General features: G+C 44.5%; 1 protein-coding gene across 3 annotated transcripts in view; it reads left to right on the top strand.

Moving 5' to 3' along the window:
• Window positions 1–7,263: 7,263 nt before the first annotated feature.
• The window catches only part of GRIK4 (glutamate ionotropic receptor kainate type subunit 4), a 187,719-nt gene continuing 168,745 nt past the window's right edge, over window positions 7,264–26,237 (top strand). For all 3 annotated transcript variants that reach the window (XM_075277614.1, XM_075277615.1, XM_075277616.1), the window contains exon 1: window positions 7,264–7,731. The gene's annotated coding sequence lies outside the window, so the exon portion shown is untranslated. The remainder of the gene's footprint in view (window positions 7,732–26,237) is intronic.

The raw sequence follows: 26,237 nt of genomic DNA, 5'->3' as shown, positions 1-26,237 counted from the left end.
GCCTGAAATTTTCGCAGCTATGAGATCAGTGTAGGTGCACAGCTGAGTGGAGGGTATATCTTAGGCCAGTGGCGTAACTAGGAATGGGGGCCCCATGACAAACTTTTGACATGACCCCCCCCCGACCAACACCGACGCCGAAGACTTCAACCGACCCCCTCCTACGCATTACTGTGCGTTCTATTATCCCCCATAGTGGCCCCTGCACACAGTATTATGTCCCATAGTGGCCCCTGCACACAGTATTATACCCCATAGTGGCCCCTGCACACAGTATTATCCCCCATAGTGGCCCCTGCACACAGTATTATCCCCCATAGTGGCCCCTGCACACAGTATTATACCCCATAGTGGCCCCTGCACACAGTATTATCCCCCATAGTGGCCCCTGCACACAGTATTATGTCCCTTAGTGGCCCCTGCACACAGTATTATCCCCCATAGTGGCCCCTGCACACAGTATTATCCCCCATAGTGGCCCCTGTACACAGTATTATGTCCCATAGTGGCCCCTGCACACAGTATTATCCCCCATAGTGGCCCCTGCACACAGTATTATCCCCCATAGTGGCCCCTGCACACAGTATTATGTCCCATAGTGGCCCCTGCACACAGTATTATGTCCCATAGTGGCCCCTGCACACAGTATTATGTCCCATAGTGGCCCCTGCACACAGTATTATGTCCCATAGTGGCCCCTGCACACAGTATTATGTCCCATAGTGGCCCCTGCACACAGTATTATGTCCCATAGTGGCTCCTGCCCACAGTATTATGTCCCTTAGTGGCCCCTGCACACAGTATTATGTCCCATAGTGGCCCCTGCACACAGTATTATGTCCCTTAGTGGCCCCTGTACACAGTATTATGTCCCATAGTGGCCCCTGCACACAGTATTATGTCCCTTAGTGGCCCCTGTACACAGTATTATGTCCCATAGTGGCCCCTGCACACAGTATTATAGCCCATAGTGGCCCCTGCACACAGTATTATGCTCCATAGTGGCCCCTGCACACAGTATTATGCCCCATAGTGGCCCTTGCATGCAGTATTATCCCCCATAACGGCCCCTGCACACAGTATTATGTTCCATAGTGGCCCCTGCACACAGTATTATAGCCCATAGTGGCCCCTGCACACAGTATTATCCCCCATAGTGGCCCCTGCACACAGTATTATCCCCCATAGTGGTCCCTGCACACAGTATTATGCTCCATAGTGGCCCCTGTACACAGTATTATGCCCCATAGTGGCCCTTGCATGCAGTATTATCCCCCATAACGGCCCCTGCACACAGTATTATGTTCCATAGTGGGCCCTGCACACAGTATTATCCCCCCTAGTGGTCCCTGAACACAGTATTATCCCCCCTAGTGGTCCCTGCACACAGTATTATCCCCCATAGTGGCCCCTGCACACAGTATTGTACCCCAATAGTGGCCCCTGCACACAGTATTATCCCCCATAGTGGCCCCTGCACACAGTATTATGTCCCACTGTGGACACACATAAACAATTATTATACTCTGGGGTCTTTTCAGACCCCAGAGTATAATAATCGGAGACCCAGGGGAATAAAAACATAAAAACTACTGTTTCTTACCTGTCCCCCGGCTCCTACGCTGTCGGCCTCCGCTGCCGTCCTTCTGCAATGACGCTGGACGTCACATGACCCGGGACACAGGCCGGGTTCATGTGACGTCAGAGACGTCAGACAACAAGGAAGGAGGCCTGGCAGGATCGTGGAGAGGTAAGTAACAGTGTTTTTTATGTTTCTTACCTCTCCCGGTCCACCAATCATTATACTCGGGAGTCTGAAAAGACCCCCGAGTATAATGATAGCAGCGGTAGCGGCTGTCACCAGACCCCTAATGTCCCGGGCCTGTGGCAGCCGCCTCTGCTGCTATGGCGGTAGTTACGCCACTGTCTTAGGCCCAGTTCACATATGCGCATGGGTTTCCAAAGGGGACTCCACAAACAGAAATCTAATCCGCATAAAAAAGCGGTGGATCTCATAGACTCTAATGGGGTTCGTGTGGTTTCCGTTCGGTTTCACACAAAAAAGTCAGAGAGAAAAGTACTGCTTGCAGCACTTTTCTCTCCGCATTTTTCATGCGGCGAGGGAAACAAAATGGCCCAAACGCAAATGTAAAGCGGGCCTTACTCAAGGGCACACCTTCCATGAGGCAATTGCAATAACAGCTACTTTTTGTGTTTTTGTAATGTTTTGAAATGTGTCACGCTCCTGTCCTGGCCGCTCTTACACCGCCACCTCTAGGCGGCGCTACACTCATGTCACAGCGCTGAAGAATGCCGGGACGCAATGTAGTGCCAGAAAAACCTGACTCCGACTGACGTTTCTTCAGAATAAAATGGGCACAAATAACAAATGGTGTCCGCCATCATGCGTCACCCATAGATAGGAAACAGAATAACAAAAGACCTAACGTCTGCCATGAGTCTGTTATTATAAATGTCCCACACCCCGAGATATTTGGTCTGACAAAATAATGGACCTAGGGCAGATTTGGCAAAAATGGACACAAACATTACAAATCCCATTGAACTAAATTGGATTTTTAAGGGATTTTTGCTGATTTGTTTGCGTCCATTATTAATATTCTCCGACGGATGCGAACATGGGATAGAAACATGATTGGTGTGAACGTCCCCTAAGAAATAAAAGCTGACCTCTGCTTGGTTGCTCTGGGCGACAAAGACGGCTCTTCTTGTAGACGGAATTGATAATAGAGATGATTTGGGAACATTCGGCACTATAGCGCTATTTATATATATCTGGCGGTAAGAGCTCACCTATAAGGATCCTTCCGTCTCTCCGCTCTCCCAATCCTCGCTTATCCCCTAATCACCTATATGGCCTATTTACATCAATATTCCCTTATAACTCCCTTCCTAATTCCCGGTAACTACACAGATAAGATGGAGACTAAAGCTTTGTTTGGTGTGTACATTGTACATTGTAGGCGTTTGCGGTTTACTGTTGCGCTGCGCGACGTGTCACATATGACTAGGCCTCGCGAGCAACTTCCACTGAAGTCTATGATTAAAAAGTAAGAGGCGACCTGTGACCAAAATCCAACACGCAATGCGGCACCACAGACATTGAAATTTTAGTCACATGACTGTACAACTTTTTGTCATGTGGCCCAAAGTGAACTTGTCCCATGAAAGTACAGTCTAGTCCGTAGGCAGCATGGTATAGATTGGTGTATACAGTAGTTTTGTGGGACAAAATTCAGTATAACTTGTAGTTTATTCATTAAAATTGCTTTTCAAAGCTTAGGAGTCCAGTGGGCGGAGCTACTCAATGACTGTCAGTTATCTCTGTGTTACTCTGCATGCAGAAATAATTAGGACCGCCCATTGGACTTCTAAGCCTAGACAAGTTTTATTCAGTTTTGTTCTATATAACTATCAATGTGTTCAGCTCTTCCCGAACAGATGTGAAACTATGGGCGCAACTGGAGGGGGATATCACAATGTAGGGGCAGCTGCAGGGGGGAATTATGTTGTGAGGGCAGATGCAGGAGGACATTATGTTGTGAGGGCAGATGCAGGGGGACATTATGTTGTGAGGGCAGATGCAGGGGGACATTATGTTGTGAGGGCAGATGCAGGGGGACATTATGTTGTGAGGGCAGATGCAGGGGGGACATTATGTTGTGAGGGCAGATGCAGGGGGACATTATGTTGTGAGGGCAGATGCAGGGGGACATTATGTTGTGAGGGCAGATGCAGGGGGACATTATGTTGTGAGGGCAGCTGCCGGGGGCATTATATTGTGAGGGCAGCTGCAGGGGGACATTATATTGTGAGGGCAGATGCAGGGGAACATTATGTTGTGAGGGCAGATGCAGAGGGACATTATGTTGTGAGGGCAGCTGCGGGGAGCATTATATTGTGAGGACAGCTGCAGGGGGACATTATGTTGTGAGGGCAGCTGCGGGGAGCATTATATTGTGAGGACAGCTGCAGGGGGACATTATGTTGTGAGGGCAGCTGGAGGAGGAATTTATGTTTTGGGGCAAGTGGAGGGGCACATTATAATGTGGGGGGCATATAATTTAAATGTGACTCTAGGGGCAATATACTGTATATACGTGAGGGGTCGCACAAAGAGAAACGGATGGGAATGGGCAGAGTCAAAGTGGAAATGGGTAACTTTTCTGTCTTAGCAAATATATGTATTCTTCATCAAATACAAATTCTGGGGCATCTTTTCTTAGAACGCTTCATTGTGCTGTCCCTCTGTTACTCCTCCTAAAAATGTATGAGCAGATGAACAGCTGGGTATCACCAGTAGGGGGCGTTTCCCTGTACTCACTTATACTGTCCAATCAGTGCTGCCAGTATCAGCTACTCCCCCTTGGGAGGAATAACAGAGGAACAGCAGCTGTCAGAAAAGGAAATAAAAAGGTCTTCTATAATACTGCTGCAAATCTATAAACTTAGGGGTGATCCCCATTATAAGAGGATTTCAAGGAGCTGAGATTCAGGGTGCGGTTTGTGGGGCCCTGACATTACCCACTGCTGCAGCTGTCTCTTCCCTGGAAGCTCTGAGGTTACTGAGGCTTTTTCATCCACTGACAAAATACTGAATCTGCAGGTTTAAGGTCAGAAATTGATTTCTTTTTTATTTTGTATGTCAGGAAAGAAAACCACCGGAGACTGTAATGTTCAGTCCGCCACGTCTGCAGGCACGCTAGAGAGACTCCGCAGTGTCCATGCTAAGTACTCGCAGGATCTCAGCTTCCTGCATGGTGGAAATATTAGTAATAATATTAATATTACAAGTCAAGAGCGGATGAAGACTTTAATCATTTACATGAAATTGTAGAAATATCATCATATGGTTTTTTTTTGCGTCCATAAAAAAATGGACGTTGTCTTCTTTATTTTTTTAGCACCAGGGGCATCGCTATAGGGGGTGCAGAGGTAACAGTCACTACCGGGCTCTGGTCCCTGAGGGGCTCCCAAAGGTCTCGCTGATGCTGGATTCTCACTAGTGCGCCTCTCCATCGTTTCTGTGCAACAGTTTCATAAGCGGGCCCCCCATCACTAACACTTAATATCTAGCCTGCACAAATTATAATGCTCCCTCAATGACCCCCACATACTATAACACCTAAAAGTGGCTCTCACACAGTATAATGGCTCCCAAGTGGGCCCATACAATGTAATTCCACTTGTAATGTCACCTTCAGGTTGCCCCCACATTTTCATGTCCCCCTCCAAGTTTCCCTCACTGTTTCATGTCCACTCATGGATGTCCCCACAGTTTCATGTCCCATATCCCCCCAGGTTGCCCCCGAAGTGTCTTGCTTTCCAGGTTGCCCCACAGTGTCATCCCCCCCAGGTTGCCCCCATAGTCTAATTATTCCCCTCAGGTTGCCCACACAGTGTCATGTCCTTCCCCCAGGTTATCCTCACAGTCTCATGCCCCCCAAGTTATCCCCACAATTTCATGCTTCCCCAATTGCTCCCACAGTGTCATTTCCTCCTCCAGGTTGCCCACACAGTGTCTTACCCCCCCCCCCCACCACCACCACCACGGCCCTCACAGTTACATGTTTCCAGCCAGGTTGCCCACACAGTGTCATTTACCCCCCTTACGTTAGGTTGCCCCCACAGTTTCATGGCTCCCTTCATGGCAATTGCCTGGATGGTATATGGATGACGTCTGTTTGCCGCTTGTGCCAACACTGACACATTAACTTGATTCAGTGAGCCCAGACTGCAAAATGGTCAGCTAAGGACCTGTCCTGAAGTGTGTCCCACACTCATGGACCGTTATAATAGACTGGTGTGCGTATGGGGTCATTATAATATAACGGGTCAGTGTACTAGCTGTGACAAACATGTCCATGAAGCCTTAGTCTAGTCTAAGGGCTCGTTCACACGGTGTAACGTGCCGCGTGATGTGGCACGTGTACGCCGCGTGACCCTTTGCATGCCGTACACGCTCCCATTCATTTCAATGGGAGCCCGGATCGTATGCGCTGCGCTAGTTTGCGGCCGTGCATTTATTCAGTTTTTCTTCTGCTATGTGTGGACTAGTCTGAACCCCATTCACTTTGCACGTGATGTAAAACACAGCGTTTTTTTTTCACCGTAGCGTTTCTGCTTAGCCTAAACCGGGGCCGCACGTTGCTGAAAAGCTGCTTATTTTTGGTTGTTGCGGTTTTTTTTTTCTGCCAAATCCAGGAGTGGGTTGAGAAAAAGGGAGAAGTATAAGAACTTCCAACATAATCCTTCCTTCTGTAGTCACTACTAAGATTGGCTAAAAAAAAAATGCAGCAAAATCTTCAACAAATAAAAGCTGCGTTTCCGCAATGTGGGCCTGAGCCTTAGTAGATTTACCTGCTGTTTTTAAAACGGACATGTGATGTGTGAATAACCCCTTATACTACATTCACACTACCATTTGGGTTTCCGCCCTTTACGTTCGGGTATCTGCCCTTTGCGTTCGGGTATCTGCCCTTTGTGTTTAGGTATCTGCCCTTTGTGTTCAGGTATCTGCCCTTTACGTTCGGGTATCTGCCCTTTGCGTTCGGGTATCTGCCCTTTGTGTTTAGGTATCTGCCCTTTGTGTTCAGGTATCTGCCCTTTACGTTCGGGTATCTGCCCTTTGCGTTCGGGTATCTGCCCTTTGTGTTTAGGTATCTGCCCTTTGTGTTCAGGTATCTGCCCTTTGCGTTCGGGTATCTGCCCTTTGCGTTCGGGTTTCTGCCCTTTGCATTTGGGTTTCTGCCCTTTGGACCCTCTTGGGGACCCTGAACACGGCGACCTCATCCACTTAAAAAGTGTTTATACGCAGAAACCCCCAGAACCCCTGGTTTCCTCCGTGCAGAACTTTTCTCTCTTCCGATTTTGCGCCTAATGTGACTCTACCTTTACTACGATTCCATTCACCCTGAAGACATTCCTGTGACTGAGGATCTCTTCCGCACCTCCTTGGATTTCTACAAATGAATGAATCCGTCTGGTGTGAATACGCCGGTTCTCTTTTGCGTCGCGTTCTTTTAGGTGATTGCTATTCATGCAGGTCTGTAATAAAGGTGGAGCCTCCCCCCCCCCCCTCTCCAGCCTGTATTGAGTCACTTTGTACCTGTAGCGCTGCGTTTTATGCCTTATTTTCGTCTTACGTCATTTTTTTTCCAGCCAATGGTTTGTCTTTCCATCAACTCCATTTCTTTCAGTGACCCCACAGCCTCTCTGTCTAAGTAGCCCCTTACCCCTCCTTTTGCAATCCCTTCTTCCACGTAATCCCTCCTTCTCCATAGCTCCCTTTTTTTCCACAGCCCTCTGTCCTCCTCTCTCCATCGCATCCTCCCTTCTTCTTCTTCTTTTTTTTTCTTCTTCTTCTTCATGTCTCTTCTTCTCGGCACTGCCTCTGTGTTACTGGATAATCCTGAAGGAAGACGCAACTCTGTCTCATTGTCTCCTCTCAACCCTCTGCATTACCCCCAAATGTGCCACCGCTGCCGCCGCCACCGCCGCTGCTGCATTTAGGAGGCTACGTCTGTAACATGACACCAGGGGCAGAAGAATGAAGCATGGAAGAGAAAGAAAGGGAAGACACGGACTATCCCCCGGCTTCGTCACAAACACCTCTTATTATTAGAGGGAGGAAATCCTAAGGAACAAGTCAAAGCACTTACCACCCGGGGACGGAAACATGCGCTGAGCTCTGGGCTCGTATTTCGTAAGGTAAACCAAGTCCACCTTTCTACTCCGCTTTTGTGTTCTCGTCTCTCCCTATAGATCAATAATAGATGGGAATTTCGTTACTCTGTGTGCCTACGGAGGACAAAACTGCATAAAACAAAAGCGACCGCCAAACCAATCAGTCATTCTGCCCGTCGCTCGGCATCCTCACCGTTAACCCATTCTGTATCTGTCACGTCCTAAGTTCCTCTTCCATGTGCAGCAGCCCCCCTCCCCGCACAAACGTGTTATCGATATAATAGCCGCTACTCATAGACTAGTGACGTTTAGCCCTGTCACTTGCCAGTCAGGAGCGTTTTGGGTTAAGGCGATCACTTCCTCCATATGAAATGAATGGTGTGTACGGTATTTATTATGTAAGGCTACCCGTGCCGATAGCAATGCTGCATCATCGGGGAGTTGACAGTGGCTACAGAGGTATCCGTGTCTTTATGAATTCCTACAAGGTAGCGGAGGACGTATACTTTGCGGTGGTATATTGGCGGCTTGGTAATGAGTACCCCCCCTCTCCCGAGCGGCGTGTAATGAGTCTATGTCTGCTTATGAATGTGTGTTCTCTTGTGCTGGGCTGTGACATGAGCGGCAGGTGTACAGGCCGAGCGAGAGCTGCACACACAGCTTATGGGGCTCACCCTCCACCATGGATGATGCTCATAGCAGTAGTTACTGAGCAGAATGGACATCTTATAGGCAGGAGGAGAAATCCTGAGGAAAGTAAGAGCCGGCGTCTCCAGGAATGGGGAGAAGGAAGGCTCCAGACGCTGGGATGACTTTTGTGAGGAGACAAATTCTAATTATTGGATTGTGTTTCACAGCAGACAGGGTGGGCCAAATGTTAATCTGCCTTGGGCTGGCTCTCATGGCGCTACCGAGCCCCGAGGGTAGAAACTATTCCAGATAGATGTGACTGGGCAGCAAATGACGATATACAGAACATATCTATCATCTATCTATCTATCTATCTATCTATCTATCTATCTCCCTATCTATCTATCTATCTATCTATCTATCTATCTATCTATCTATCTCCTATCTATCATCTATCTATCTATCTATCTATCTATCTATATCTATCTACATATGATATGTATGTATCTATCTAGATCTATTCATATCTGTCTATCTATCTATCTACATATAAACATGTATCTATCTATCTAGATCTATTGATATGTATATACAGTATGTATGTATCTATAGAGCTATCAATATGTACATATATATCTATCTATCTAGAGCTTTTGATGTATAGCTATCTATCTACATGTATGTATCTATTTATCTAGATCTATCACTATCTGTCTATGTATCTAGATCTATCGATATGCATCTTTCTATATATAGTGTGTGTTCTTTATGTTGTGCAAATCCGCTGCACCTAGAAATTAGAACAGACACATATTTATACTATATATATATGTCTCTATCTATACCTGTCTATCTATAAAGTATTTGTTCTTTATGTTCTTATGCAAATCTGCTACACTTAGAAAGTAGAACACAGACATGTATATATGTATTTTTATCTATCTATCTATTATCTAAAAATCTATCTATCTATCTATCTATCTATCTATCTATCTATCTCCTATCTATCTATTATCTATCTATCTTCTATCTATCTATCTATCTATTATCTATCTATCTATCTATCTATCTATCTATCTATCATCTATCTATCATCTATCTCCTATCTATCTATCTATCTATCTATCTATCTATCTATCTATCTATCTATCTATCTCCTATCTATCTATCTATTATCTAAAAATCTATCTATCTATCTCCTATCTATCTATCTATCTATCTATCTCCTATCTATCTATCTATCTATCTATCTATCTATCTATCTATCTCCTATCTATTATCTATCTATCTCCTATCTATCTATTATCTATCTATCTATTATCTATCTCCTATCTATCTATTATCTATCTCCTATCTATCTATCTATCTATCTATCTATCTATCTATCTCCTATCTATCTATCTATTATCTAAAAATCTATCTATCTATCTCCTATCTATCTATCTATCTATCTATCTATCTCCTATCTATCTATCTCCTATCTATTATCTATCTATCTCCTATCTATCTATTATCTATCTATCTATTATCTATCTCCTATCTATCTATTATCTATCTATCTATCTATTATCTATCTATCATCTATCTATCTATCTATCTCCTATCTATCTATCTATCTATCATCTATCTATCTATCTCCTATCTATCATCTATCTATCTATCATCTATCTATCTATTATCTATCTATCTATTATCTATCTATAATCTATCTATCTATCTCCTATCTATCTATTATCTATCTATCTATCTATCGCCTATCTATCTATCTATCTATCTATCTATCTATCTCCTATCTATCTATTATCTATCTATCTATCTATCTATCTATCTATCAATGTATCCTGTGTATGTTCTTTAGGTTGCGCAATTCCAGCACACATACAAAGTAGATGACATAAATAGATTATATATAAATGATTTCTGAATCACCGCCATCTAAAACATATTATCACCCCTTTAAGCAGTCTCTACAGTAATAAAGTAGCGCCCCCTATGTTGGTGAGGGATTGCGTGTCTTTTTTCACATCTCATTTATAAAACGATCATGTCATGTCTGTCAAATGATGTTTGACATAAAGCACATGTCTTCTTGTGTGGCCTCTCACCGGCTGCGAGTTTGGGAGTCATTCACGAGGAATCGTAACACCCACTACGTTACTGATATTTGGGACATGGAGGGCGACACCTGCTTTGTAACTTTATTAGGTTACGTTCAAGAAGTCCATCTCGGCAGAGTCCATCCGGAACTGCGGATTTAAAAGTCCTCCAAGCTTGATACTATTTGGGAGAAAATAACGTATACCGACTTACCCCATTATGGGCAGGGGTGTAACTATTTGGGGCAATTGGGTTATGTGCCTTGGATGTCCGTTGTAGGGTGGGGCAGCAACAAGCCACTTTTATGGATTTGGGGTAAGGACAGTGAAAAGAGCCGGGTGACGGAAAGCCTAGGGGTCCCTCGGGGTCCATTGTTATCCATCATTAGACGGATCTGTTTTATTGTTTGGAACAAATTAGCCAGCACAGATGTGAACAGAGCCTTACAGGGATTTAGGATTCTCTGACATGTCTGACACCATGACCATTGCCAGTAAGGTGCCGCTACTTGGTATACATACTCCTTCCGTACCCGTGCAACCATCACCTTGGAAAACAATGGAATTCTATTAGTCAGATCCAGGCGAGGACATCTTCGTGCAATACCTAGTGTAAACACAATCTGGCACACGTCCCTGTTCACACTTGGAAGCCTGCCTTTTTTACCAGTGTTGATTAGGTATAAGGCTGGACTGTTATGTGAACAGGCACCAATAACAATGGTCCAGGCTCCCTTGTGCGCCGGTATTGAGTATGGTTCCTCAGTGTCCTATCCCTCTCGCACCGCGTAGGTTTCATTAGTGTCCAGGCTCCTTCCAATTCACACTTTGCAGCTGTGCGGACGGAGATAGTGTGACCATGCAAATTACTCGCTGACATTTAGAAAAGTCATTTGTGAAATGATAATTAGAAACGTGATTTCTGGGGCCGTTCTCGTGTATCTGAATGGCGCAGACTCTGCCTCTTCTTCCACGTATTTCGCTCCTTCTGCACATTGTGCGCCAGGGCCTGCACATGAATATTCATCTAATCCCATTATGGGCAGTTCGGTGGAAGATGTAAATAATTGATGTGCACATAGGACACTGATATTAAGGAAAACTCCAGACAACACTTAGGAACTTTCCAAGTATTACAGAAAATTGCAGTAAAATAGCAATTGTGGATCCGGCCTTACAATCTGTTATTGCCATATACTAGTATTATACACTTAAAGGGAAACCGCCATGTTGCACATGCTGTTCAGTCTGCAGACGGAGCTGAGCAGATTGATATATCTTTTTGGAGGAAAAGATTCGGTATAACATGTCATTTATGGATCTAATTCTCTGCTCATCCTGGATTTAGGAGTCTAGTGGGCGGTCCCAATCTGTGTGATTATGTATACAGATATAACGGTCACTGAGTAGGACTGCCCACTGGACTCCTAAACTTAGAATGAATACAATATATTGTATCAATCTTCTCAGCTCTTGTTGCTCTATAACATGTGGCCTAGAGATCGAACTGTATGTTCAATGTGGCAAGTTCTCTTTAGGCCCCATTCACATGGGGTAATATAGACCAGAAAATCCATTCTATATATCAGCCAGATTTTCTAGTTGAAACAAGTCAGGAGACTCCTTGCATTATAGTGATCTACGATGATGGGAGTCCCTGTCCACTTGATAAGATAAGATAAGATAATCCTTTACTAGTCCCACCATGGGGAAATTCAGTGTGTTACAGCAGTATGGATAATACAGTAATATATTACAAGAAAGCACACATACAAGCTCAGAATAGCAGATAGAAAAGATACTAGGAATCATAGCAACTAGGAAGAAGAAGAAAGACTCAGGATCATTTAGTTCTCTGTGCGGAGTGATCTTCGCTTAGCCTGATGCTGATTATACAGCCTGACCGCGGCTGGGACATACTGAAGACAATAGATCCATGAAGAGGCAGGAACTCCCAAAGTCGTAGATTGCTATAATACAAGGAGTCCTGTCTCCTGACTAGGTTTGAACTGGAAAATCCAGCAAATGTACAGACTGCATTGGTGGGGGTCCAGCTCCTGACGCCTCTACTGATCAGCTGATTAAACGGCCACAACACTGGAACAAGAGCTACAGACGTCTCTTTGACATGTGATGTCACATTCTTGGGTCACATGGCTTTTTGGCAGCTCTGCCCCATTTAAGTGAATGGGAATGAGCTGCAATACTAAGCACAGCCACTACACTACGTACGGTGCTATGCTTAGTTTTCAAGGATGAGGCCAGAGTAGGGGTGCTGGTGGTTGGACTCCTACCAGTCTCGAAAGCCCCTTTAAAGGGATAGGGATAGGTTATAGTCACCTGAGTTACATGATATTTTCCTCTTATGTATCGTTGTCTAAATGATTGAGCTATCACTATTTTTTGTCAATATGCAAATGAACTAGGTGAAGCAACAAGGTATTACCGCTTACCTCTTTGGAGCAATGGCAACACCCTCGTTTCTCGAAAGACCTTATTTGTATTTACAGGGTAAAGTTCAATTCAGGTAAACTTAACCTATCTATCTGCTGTATTGATATGTTGGGTTCTGGAGACTCCCTTTGGAATTCTAGAATGTACAGTATGTATCGTAGGCGAAAAGCTTCAAGATTTGAAAAAAATTGATACGGTCAGCAATTCGATTAGCGGTTTACAGCCTGCGCGTCCCCATAGTCGTAGTCATCCAATGACCCTTAGGTTCAGAAGTAATTTACTCTCTACAGAACAACCACTACCATGCTCTATCGGATCACAGCCATGGTGTAAACATCAAATTCAATGGTTGGCTAGAAAAGTCAATTTCGGAAAGACTGTGTAACTAAACTCAAGGAGCGCCGTCTATTTCGTATGCTAGTATTTCTCATTGATTGAATTCTACATACTCTACAATTCCTTTCTTCTCAGCCTTGTCGGGAGCCCTTGCGAATTTACCTTATATTGCCATTTTCATACTAGAATATCTGCTAAGTTGTTGGTTTATAGGATGATTTCCCACTTGAAATGTTCACCGATGAAGTGTCCTTCCTTAGAGGAATTCTTAAGATGGGCATTTCATCACGTCAGGAGGTTTTCGTCCTCATGTAAATCACGTGGCATTGATTTCCAGTTTAGGAGGGCAGCGTACTGGTTCTGGGTGCGCTCGCAAAGCAGACATGAGCTTGACGGAGGAACCTCGAGAGGAATCCTCATCTGAATCGGTTCAGACGACTAACATACAACATCGGCTCTGCCGCTACGTCAGTGTGGGCTATAAAATATTAATGTGCTGTGAAATATTATGCTGTTTCTTATGCTAATTTATATAAGAATAACACACCACAGTCTCTATGGGCAACTTGTTACGTAAAGCCAGATACATTGCTGCCTCCAGAGCTCCTTTCAAGACTGTTCTAGACCTTCCAGTAGTATCAAGGACAACTACGGCTTAAGCAGCATGGCTCTAGAAGCATGCAGTCCTTAGGAGATGGTATGTGTACCCTGGAGGCAACATGGTGGCTCAGTGGTTAGCACTGTGGACTTGTAAGGGGCTCCACATCATATTTTACCAAGGGCAACGTCTGCAAGGAGTTTGTATTGTCTTTCTGTCTTTGTGGGCTTCCTCCAGTTATTACTTATTATCCAGTTATAGTTTGGCATGTAGACTATTAGGGCAAGGACTGATGAGATAATACACACAGTGATGTCACAGTACAGGGATAATACACACAGTGATGTCACAGTACAGGGATAATACACACAGTGATGTCACAATACAGGGATAATACACACAGTGATGTCACAGTACAGGGATAATACACACAGTGATGTCACAGTACAGGGATAATACACACAGTGATGTCACAGTACAGAGATAATACACACAGTGATGTCACAGTACAGGGATAATACACACAGTGATGTCACAGTACAGGGATAATACACACAGTGATGTCACAGTACAGAGATAATACACACAGTGATGTCACAGTACAGGGATAATACACACAGTGATGTCACAGTACAGAGATAATACACACAGTGATGTCACAGTACAGGGATAATACACACAGTGATGTCACAGTACAGGGATAATACACACAGTGATGTCACAGTACAGGAATAATACACATAGTGATGTCACAGTACAGGGATAATACACACAGTGATGTCACAGTACAGGGATAATACACACAGTGATGTCACAGTACAGAGATAATACACACAGTGATGTCACAGTACAGGGATAATACACACAGTGATGTCACAGTACAGGGGTAATACACACAGTGATGTCACAGTACAGAGATAATACACACAGTGATGTCACAGTACAGGGATAATACACACAGTGATGTCACAGTACAGGGATAATACACACAGTGATGTCACAGTACAGGGATAATACACACAGTGATGTCACAGTACAGGGATAATACACAGTGATGTCACAGTACAGGGATAATACACACAGTGATGATGTCACAGTACAGAGATAATACACACAGTGATGTCACAGTACAGGGATAATACACACAGTGATGTCACAGTACAGAGATAATACACACAGTGATGTCACAGTACAGAGATAATACACACAGTGATGTCACAGTACAGGATAATACACACAGTGATGTCACAGTACAGAGATAATACACACAGTGATGTGATGTCACAGTACAGGGATAATACACACAGTGATGTCACAGTACAGGGATAATACACACAGTGATGTCACAGTACAGAGATAATACACACAGTGATGTCACAGTACAGGGATAATACACACAGTGATGTCACAGTACAGAGATAATACACACAGTGATGTCACAGTACAGGGATAATACACACAGTGATGTCACAGTAGAGAGATAATACACACAGTGATGACACAGTACAGGGATAATACACACAGTGATGTCACAGTACAGGGATAATACACACAGTGATGTCACAGTACAGAGATAATACACACAGTGATGTCACGGTACAGGGATAATACACACAGTGATGTCACGGTACAGGGATAATACACACAGTGATGTCACGGTACAGGGATAATACACACAGTGATGACACGGTACAGGGATAATACACACAGTGATGTCACAGTACAGAGATAATACACACAGTGATGTCACAGTACAGGGATAATACACACAGTGATGTCACAGTACAGAGATAATACACACAGTGATGTCACAGTACAGGGATAATACACACAGTGATGTCACAGTACAGGGATAATACACACAGTGATGTCACAGTACAGGGATAATACACACAGTGATGTCACAGTACAGGATAATACGCACAGTGATGTCACAGTACAGGGATAATACGCACAGTGATGTCACAGTACAGGGATAATACGCACAGTGATGTCACAGTACAGGGATAATACGCACAGTGATGTCACAGTACAGGGATAATACACACAGTGATGTCACAGTACAGGGATAATACACACAGTGATGTCACAGTACAGGGATAATACACACAGTGATGTCACAGTACAGGGATAATACACACAGTGATGTCACAGTACAGGGATAATACACACAGTGATGTCACAGTACAGGGATAATACACACAGTGATGTCACAGTACAGGGATAATACACACAGTGATGTCACAGTACAGGGATAATACACACAGTGATGTCACAGTACAGGGATAATACACACAGTGATGTCACAGTACAGGGATAATACACACAGTGATGTCACAGTACAGGATAATACACACAGTGATAGAGGGTCCCTGGCTGACTCTTAGAGGTTTAGTGTGATCACCACCTTCTCCCTTTGGAAGTTATCTGAACAATAAGGTTCCTAGTGTCCTGATGAAGGTGATAACTTTTTTAGCCTTTGTACTAGCTTTCTTAGCTTACTTACCTTTGTCACATCTGAACCTGTCCCACCCGGACTGACCAATAGCCTCTTATACTACTGCCTGCCTTGACCTTCTCTTGACTACTAACCACATCCCTGTCTGTCCCTTCGGTGACACGCTCTGGTGTTTCTTGACCGTCTTGGTCAGCCATCTTTGAACTGAGACTATTCTTGAGGTGACTTGGTAATTTTTTATGCGCATGAACAATATAATGTAGCAATGTCAACTCACAAAAACCATATTGCTGTAGAGAAGCGATAATGTACTCAGTGGACTTATAATGGGACACCACAGGGGAACGTTCATGCCTCATGTCATAGTTATCACTAAGTGAACCTTGTATAGACCCCCGGCTGGTTGGACCACAAACCTTGTCAGCTACATTAGTTAGTTTTTGTTATAGAAACTGCAATGATGGCTTCAGTGTTAAATAGTTGATAGTGCTATATGTAGGGTGGCCATAGGAGCCATGGTATATAGATAGCTCCACATAGCAATGTGTCACTGTCTCCCACCGCTCTTATTAACACCAATCTGGAGATGTGATCTCTGGGTGTTTCGGCGCCTGATAAGCTAATGGCCTCTTATGTCACATAATCAGGAACAGAAAGTGACGAGTGTGATTGCTTACAAAGATTCGTGCTCTAGAACCTCATACCTCGCCGCTGCCCGCCGCTGATATTTATCTAGGATCACTTGTCATTCAATCCTGACATTTTGGATGAGCGAGTTCTCCTCAGGAGAGCAGCTGCTCGCACATCACCAGTTGACCACCTGCAGTTTGCATTACGATTGTACAATAAAAGCAAATGATTCGAGTGGTGAGTCGCTGCGTACGGCTGCGGCAAGTCACAGGCATGTTACACGATCTGGACCATTGCCATCTTTGTAGTGCAAATGTGTCCTTCTTTACCCTTCTTCTTATCTCAACATTGCCTGAGATGGGTGGAGCGGGATGGAACGGGCTTGAAAAAAAAAGATGATTTTGTGATATTCTGTCGGGAGTTGTTTACGCTATATAGGTCCCTCTAGTGGTTGTGATGTGAGTTGCAGCCTGTCGAGGGGTTAAATATTGAATTTATTGTTAGAGGTGAGCAAACTGGCTCAGAATGAACAAGATTGGAGTTGAATTTTCCAAAAGTTTTGGGTTTGACCTGAATTCAAGACATTTGGGGTTCACCACCGATGTATCACTATTATACTGAGATTCCATTGAGAACCCACAGTATAACAAATGGAGTCCCGGGGTTGATGGGGGAATGTAATAAAGGTTATCCTCACCGTTCCCTTGTCTTTTGGCTTCTTCATTGACGTCAAGCTCCCAGGAGTCTACTAAGCCCTGTTGCGATGGAGCCCCTGAATGGGGTTTGAAGAGACCTCTATATGTAATAACTAGAGATGAGCGAACAGTAAAATGTTCGAGGTTCGATATTCGTTTCGAGTAGCCCCTCAATATTCGACTACTCGAATCGAATATCGAACCCTATTATAGTCTATGGGGGGAAAATGCTCGTTTCAGGGGTAGGCAACGTTCGATCAAATTATACTTACCAAGTCCACGAGTGAGGGTCGGGCTGGATCCTCCGAGAAGTCTTCTCCTTGCAGTGTCCCCGCGGCATCTTCCGGCTCTGAATTCACTCTGCCAGGCATCGGGTCGAGTCGACTGCGCATGCCCGCACTACAAGCGGACATGCGCAGTCGGCTCTGCCCAGGCCCGATGCCTGGCAGAGTGAATTCAGAGCCGGAAGACGCCACGGGGACGCTGCAAGGAGAAGACTTCTAAAGGTAGGAGAAGAACCAGCGTTGATTGGCCGACTGTATAGCATTCGGCCAATCAATGCTGGTTCTGCATCGAACTTTTCCATTCGAATAGCGAGTGGTACTCGATCGAGTACGAGTATTTCGAATACCATAGTATTCGATCAAATACCTACTCGATCAAGTACTACTCGCTCATCTCTAGTAATAACACCTCCAGTTCGGGTGGAAAAAGTTGGACCCAAAACTAAACAGGTTGGGAATATTCATGAAATGAATCTCATGAGATTCGCCGTTCCTCTATGTTTTGAGTGTAATATTTTCAGTATTGGTATATAGCCGACGTTCCCATCACCTGTGGAGATATTATAAACCTGTATAAAATGAATTTGCTTCCGCTTTGCAAATGTCAGCATTAACATCCCAGCAGGCATCACATAATAGAAAAATTAAGAATAATTACTGGTTTCGGGCCCCGCTTATAGGATCTCCAGTCTGTAATGATGGCGGTTGTGTAGTGAATAAGGCCTTTTGTTTGTGTTTGGTAGAAAACACTTTACACTGATAATAGGCTGCAGGAGAGCGGCGCAGCCTTTGATACACACTCACAATTGCCTTGTTAATGGAAGTCATAGATTACAGACCTCCGCGCTGTAAAGTAGTATTTTTAGACAAAGCTCGGGCATTATTTCTTTGCTCTAGCCAAATGTGACTACACAGACGTGGATGAGAAATTGTGGCTAGCTGGAGAGCATCTCTGATGTGCTTTACATAAAATATTACCGAGCGCCATAAACAGCAATTATCCAATATATTACTGGCTGCCGTTAGAACAGGTCAGCCGGTGAAGTGTCATATTCTCCGCAGCTAAATATTTGGAGTAGAGTTGCCTGCTGAACCCAAGGTCTTCCCACTGGGCTTTATTGATATCCCCGATGAACGCTATGTCAGGCATAGAAATATTTTGCAGCTCGCTGGATTCACCCCCTCACGCCTATGAAACGAGCTCATATGGAAATTATATAATGTTATTAGATTGGAATGGGGCATCTACTCTACAAGGAAATGTTCCTCTAAACGTCAAGTCGTGTGGGGTTGTTGGATGAATTTACCAAGGTTGTCCAGCCATGCCTCGCTAGACTTGAGGATGAGTCTTATCTATGTATTGCTAGCCAGTAGAGATGAGCGAACACTGTTCGGAACAGCCGTTCCGAACAGCACGCGCACAGCACGCTCCCATAGAAATGAATGGAAGCGGCCGGCCGCCGGCAAAGTCAGCGTCACAGGTGCTTCCATTCATTTCTATGGGAGCATGCTGTTCGGATCGGCTGATCTGAACAGTGTTCGCTCATCTCGCCAGTAGAGATGGGCAAACTTCTGAAGCTTTGAGTCATTTTGGATTAGGACGAGTTGACCCTCTGGATTGTTTTGGTCCAAACTTATTTGGATAGAACCGGAAGCAAAATTGTTATAAAGACCTTAGATTATAATGGGAGGTGTAAAAAATATAACAAACATTTATAGTCACCTACTTATACCTCTTCTGGGCCTCTTCGTGGTCTCCAGGGCTTTGTCTTGGTCCTCTGTTGGCCTTCTGGGTGATACCAGGCACTCTGGGTGACCACTGAGTCCCAATCACAGAGCACATGGGCCGCTCCGAGTGACACGACACAGTGTTCCGACTTTTGGTTCAGGGGTGTTCCCTAGCTATTAGAGATGAGCGAACACTGTTCGGAACAGCCGAATGAATGGAAACGGCCGGCACGCGGGGGGTTAAGCGGCCGGCCGCCGGCAAAGTCTACGTGCCAGGTGCTTCCATTCATTTCTATGGGAGCGTGCTGTTCGGATCGGATCTCTACTAGCTATGTTCATCCCAGAGAATAATGTTTTCACCTTTGATTCTCAAGCAATGAACCTCATAGTTTTGTGCTCGGACAAAAACTTTATGAAAATTTAGATCAAATTTTAATTGATTCACTCATCTCTACTAGCCAGCGAGGCCTAGACTGCTGTTACTGACTCTTTAATGGACTGTTGAAGAAAGGTTGGACTAGGAGGCGCTATCTCCTGGGGAAGGTTACTTCTGAGGAACTGTATCTGTATACAATGAAGCCTCTTTGGGACAAAAACCTAAAGGTAGGAGATGGTCTTCTTAAGGGTTAATCTGAAAAACGAAAAATCTATTGCAAAAAAAGTGGTCTCGGTAAAGGAGTGGTTTTCTGAAAGAGGAGGTCTTTTGGAGAGGTCTCACTGCATCTTCTGCGGTGGAGGTGGGGGTATCCATACCACATGCCTATACGGTTTGTTATTTGTCTGTATTATTGCTTCTTGTGTTCTGTTTCTGCATGATTTGGGAAAATGTTTGTATAAAAATACTGTCAATGAAGAAAATTCCCATCTGCTGCCATGTTAGTACACTGTGCAACATGGTTTATGGCAGTCTGGGGTCCGCAAATAGGATATTAACTGATCGAAATCCTAATGGTAATGATATCATCTTCATTAAAGGAGCCTTCTGGGTATTTTATATTCATGGCCCATCTTTGGAAAAGTCAATTGATATTTTTTATTGGTGGGGGTCCGCATGTTATAGAGCTGGAGGAGCTGAGAAGATTGATGTATAGATAGATTCTTATTCTTTCTATTCTTAAAGAGTCTTGTGAGCGGAGTTAATGAGTGACCACCAGCCTTCCCCATGTCATTGTCCATACAGAGATGTCAAACACTATGTCGCACGCCCACTAGACTCTAAGCATAGAAAGAGCAAGAATTCCAATAAACAAAATGGATCTTTTCCCACAAATTTATGGAGAGAATGTATTGAGTTAATTCCTCCATCAGCTTGGCCAAGTAAGGGACAAAGTAATACGCTGCGGCCAGAAAGGTTCCGGAACAAAAGATTGAACATGTTGGCTTTCAACATGCCCTTACATTTGTAGTCCGGGGAATATCTGGAGATCCCTATATGCATTAGATAGTCAAGGTTCAGTTAGACAAGGTTGGCTGACATTTATCTAATGTTTAATGGTCCAACACCTTATCCATGAGAACAAGGGGCAGGGTCGGACTGGGGTGTCTAGGGCCCACCAGTGGAATTGTTTCTAGGGGCCCACCACCAGGAACCTGCAGACCAGCGATACCGAGACAGGGCAGCTAAAGGTAATACCATCTCGGGAGCCATGCAGCTCACCTGCCATACAATGTTCAACAACACACTACCTAAACCTATTGCTACATACTGTATGGAAAGTGAACAGCGCTGCTCCTAGAAATGTTACCATTACCTGTAGCCAGGATGTCCTGGAAGAGCTGATCTGCAGAGGTCCTGGATGTTGTATCATCACAGATTGAATACTGATGGCCTATCCTAAGGACAGACCATCAACATTATAAAGATGGATAAATCCTTTAAAGATTTGTCCAGGAATTGGATCAACCCATGTGCCTGATGGAAGGTGTAAAATAAAAAAATAAATAAAAAGCGCCTTCACCTGTCCCCATTGCTCCATTGTCCGCCGCCAGTGTCCATTTAGTCTCGTGCCGGCGCCTCCTTGCTGGGAGTCCTGCACCTCATGGGACCACTGAAACCAATGAGATAAAGGATTTCCAGAAATAAGGCCATGAGACTGAACAGACAGAGGCAGGAGCATAACAGGGTGCTGGGGACCAAAAGCTCAATGAAAAACACTGCGTCTCACAGTTGCGCCTAATCCTTAAAGAGGACCTTTCACCATTTGGGGCACATGTGGTTTAATACACTGTTAGAAAGGCGTTTATGTCAGTCAATCAGTAACACCCTTCCTCACAGTAGTGTCTATTGCGCTGTACTGTGTGAGGGGGCTTTGCTTACCGCCTAGTGATGACGTTGAGCGGTGAGGAACGCTTCCGATCTCACAGTACAGTGCAATAGGCGCTGCTGGTAAGAAGAACGTTCCTGACTGACTGTCAGAAATGCCCTTCTGACAGTGAAGAGCTACGGTACCGGCACCGATAGCTCTTTACTGGGGGCACAGAACAGGAAAGCTGCACTGAATTCAGCGCACTGTCGGCTTTCTAGCGGTATATAAAACCACATGTGCCCCAGGAGGAGAAAGGTCCTCTGTAACATCTCAATATACTGTACATCACACTACAAGGATAAGACCTAACACAGCGTCCCACAGCCAAAGTTTTTCCTGCAGCGCTTTTTTCAGAAACTCCACAGAGGTTTGCTCTGAGGACTTTCTGCTTCCATTATACCTATACTGCAACACTACACACTCATACATATACATTCATATATACTCACACACACACACACACACATATATATACAGTATATATAATTAGCATATACACATTTATATACATTCATATACCATATATACTATATATACTCACATATATACATACACTCACACATTATTATAGAATGCTGTATATATATACACACACATACCTGTATACAAACATACAGTCCTCACACAGTATACAAGACACATGCTTTAACCCTTAAGTACTATCATGGTGTCTATCATAATGATATGTGTGTGATAGTGGTGGATGATAGACACCATGATAGGACTTAATGGTTAAACAAATGTACACATATACATATTAAACATTACATTTTACTAAAAAAAAGGAAAAAATATACTCACATTTGTGGATCATTGCAGCAGCAGTAGACTCCTCTGTCCCCACACGGGCCGATGTAAGCGATGACTCAATGCTGAGAGGGGGAGGGGAAGGAAGTCCGGGCTGCAGAGAGATCGCTTCTAAAGATTGCAGGTAGAGCAGCTGCCCCTGGTGTGCTCCGGAGTCCGATGTATACTCTCTCTATATTAATAGGGAAAGTATAGCATCAGCAGGAGGCCCCTCTGTGTAAGTGTCGGGGCCCTGGGAAACTGGCAGCCGGGCATCTTTAGTAATTACAGCGCTGCCGGCAGCCTGGGGCCCCGAGCTTACCGATCAGGCCCCTGCCACTAGCAGTGCTCAGTTTATCAATGCAAATGCATTGGACAGGGGCTTGAACCAGCCCCTGACATCCCGATCGGGCCCCTGACCAGTGCTTCTGCATTGACGAAATGAGCACTGTCAGTCCAGGCTGGGGCCTACCGGGGGATTCCCCGGTACCCCGGCGGGCCAGTCCGACCCTGACAAGGGGGCCCAAATCTCTGTGGGTAGGACAACTGTGAGCTATCCTTCTCCATAGAGATGAATTAGACAACAGCTTAATGGAGTGGATACAGAGGGCATCCGTATCCAGTCCTTTGTGTGGCGTTGTCATTTCTGCTGATAGCAGAGGTCACAGAGTCAGAAAAGTTAGAGAACAGTGGTTTAGACAATTCCCTAATATTTGGGGTTTACCTCTAATCTCTTACCCCCCAAGTTTGAGAAGACCAAAAGAGGAGTAAAATCTGTGGTTTGTGTAGCATGCCGTGGAATATTTACTTAACATAAGCCATGCCTTCAACACACGCCAATGCCCCATTTGGCTTTGCCCAATCCCACTCCGTCCTTTTGTGCCTCCACGCAGTATAATGCCACTTTGGTGGCCCCGACATTATATAATGCCCCTTCAGTGCCCCACTACAATATCATGCCTTCATGAGGCCTTATACAGTAACATGCGCCCTTGTGGCCCCCACATAGTATATTGTTCCTACACCGTATAATGCCCCCTTTATGGTCAGAGCGTCTGACCTGACGGGACCTGCTCTCGTTTTTTGCACTTGAGAAAGGGCCAGTGTAAGGCCCGAAATGCGTCGTGCTATATGCTGTATTTTTAACTATCCAATAAACCGTATGTGATTGGACCCTGGTTTACCATCTTCCTAAACTTACCAGTGTGCACTGTTATCCCTCAACGGACCTTTGGTCCCCTTTTTCCCCTTTATGGTCCATACACAGTAATATGTCCTGCTTGTGGCCCCACCCTATAATGCCCCTTATTGTGGCCCCCAAGCAAAAATGCACCCTTGTTGTGGCCTCCACACTATAAAATGCATGGGCTTCACCTGGACACTGCTGCCAGTGGCTTGGGCGTAGTAGGTGTAAACTAGCGGCATCACTACATCGTGCTGCCAGCTTCCATCTTGCTGGGGTAAGAGACAGGGGTCCACTCACTGGTGAATTAGGGAACGGATGGCTCCTTACCTCAATCTGCAACCCCTGGATACCTGGTCATGCCTCCTGCTGCCTCAGTTAGTGGGACAGAACTCTAAATCTGGGCCTGTCCCACTCAATCTGGGTTGGTTGGTTGGTAGGTGTATAAACGCTATATCCATTTTAACTTTCATCATGAAATATTTCTCTATCGCATCGGTAATGGATCAAAACACTTTTCTCGGGTTGTCATTTCTGATCAAATTACATGTGAAAGCTAAAGTTGCCTATCTTCCGCCTCTGCGGACACAGCTGTGACAGGAACAACGGTGACTACCTGGAGCCATTGAAATGTCATTTTTCAACCAAGAAGAACCTAGAAATGAACTTATTAAAAAAATACTTAGAAGAAAGCTGCAAGTCTCCTGCCGAAGGAGGAAGATGTGACAGGACATTCGAGTAACCACCCGAGGCAGAAACCTTTATTCCAAAGAAAAATGACTTTTATATATATTTTATATCGTGTCGTCCCAACTTTATCCAATTTCGTATTTTTTGACTTTAACCAATCTTGACTTTTTTTGACTTTAACCATTCTTGACTTTTTGAGTTTATCCAATCTTCTCTGTATTCTTCTTCTTATACATCTGTACGACAAGAATTCTGAAGACATTGAGGTTGCGGTCATTCTGAGATTGTTCTCGCGGGTGGCCAAAAATGACCGCGGAGCTTTAGCCAAGTCTCGTAATTGGTTCTTCGTAAAGTGATTAGACCGAGAGTCGACTGATTTGTTAACCCTTGCTATCCATTGATTGCTTCTTTGGGTTGATCTATCCCGTGAAAGCGACAAAATAATTACACCATGTTGCGTTGTAATCAGAGGCCTTTCATGGAGCTTTTTTGCATGTCTTGTATATTTAGGTTTCGGTGCCGTGTTAAAATAATAGTCCCGAAAATTTGCAGCTTGTGCACCCGACCGTGCGTTTATATGGAGCAATGGAAACAATTACTAGAAATGTGCAGATTGCCACAAATTGCTTTTATGTCCATGGCGTCCTCGATGCTGTTATAATTGTGGTCTTGGTGGGGGGTGGGGGGGTGTTCTTTTTTTTTCCCGACAGATTGGGAAGCTTTTAAAGTGAATCTATATTGTAATCCTACTTAATAAACAGGCAGGAGCATCTCGGTGTCTCGCCTCTAGTAAGTGAAATGTGTAATTTACAGCCTCGGTAGATCCACGGGCCTAAAGGTCATTTTTTTTCTCTCTAATTGCTCCCAATGGACCCTGAGAGATATTATTCCTTCTCGATCAGTCTTCTACAGGTAAAATTAGACATGGCACTGGTTAAAGACGATAATAACCCTAATACGGCATCCGGCTTTCTTACCCTAACCTGCCTTAAGAAGTCTAACGTTACATTTTTCATAGCACGTTTGGAGCATAGACGGTCTATAGCGGAGGGGGCAATTGATAATAAATATCCGCATGCCGCCAGGATTTACCATAATTTATTCGCACCTTCTACATTATTCAGTCCGAGGAAAAGAACATTATGATCTCCCCTCATAAACCACAACAGGCTGAAAGAAATGAGACTTAAATACCATGGACATAGAGATCAATCTTCTTCTCATAGACACAGACTCGAGTCCGCAGACGCAAGCGTTGTGTCTGGTCTAAGGGTAAAGTCAGTGACCCTTTTACTAATTAAACCGATATATATTGACTCATATTATATTATTAGTTGATTTTGTTTCCTATTCTGTACAGGATTGTGGGGCGGCCATTGAAAGCATTTAAAGGGCGTGTGTCAGCAGAACCAAGATTGTCAACACAGCTCTGCAGATAGATAGGTTAGGGTCACCAGAACCCAGTATATCAACCCAGCTCTGCAGATAGATAGGTTAGGGTCACTAGGACCTGGCATATCAACCCAGTCCTGCAGATAGATAGGTTAGGGTCACTAGGACCAGCATATCACCCCAGCCCTGCAGATAGATAGGTTAGGGTCACCAGAACCCAGAATATCAACCTAGCTCTGCAGATAGATAGGTTAGGGTCACCAG

This window comes from Leptodactylus fuscus, chromosome 6 (assembly GCF_031893055.1).
Source record: "Leptodactylus fuscus isolate aLepFus1 chromosome 6, aLepFus1.hap2, whole genome shotgun sequence".
Classification (NCBI taxonomy): domain Eukaryota; kingdom Metazoa; phylum Chordata; class Amphibia; order Anura; family Leptodactylidae; genus Leptodactylus; species Leptodactylus fuscus.
Note: the sequence above shows the minus strand (reverse complement) of the source record. Positions and strands in the feature narration are given on the sequence as shown.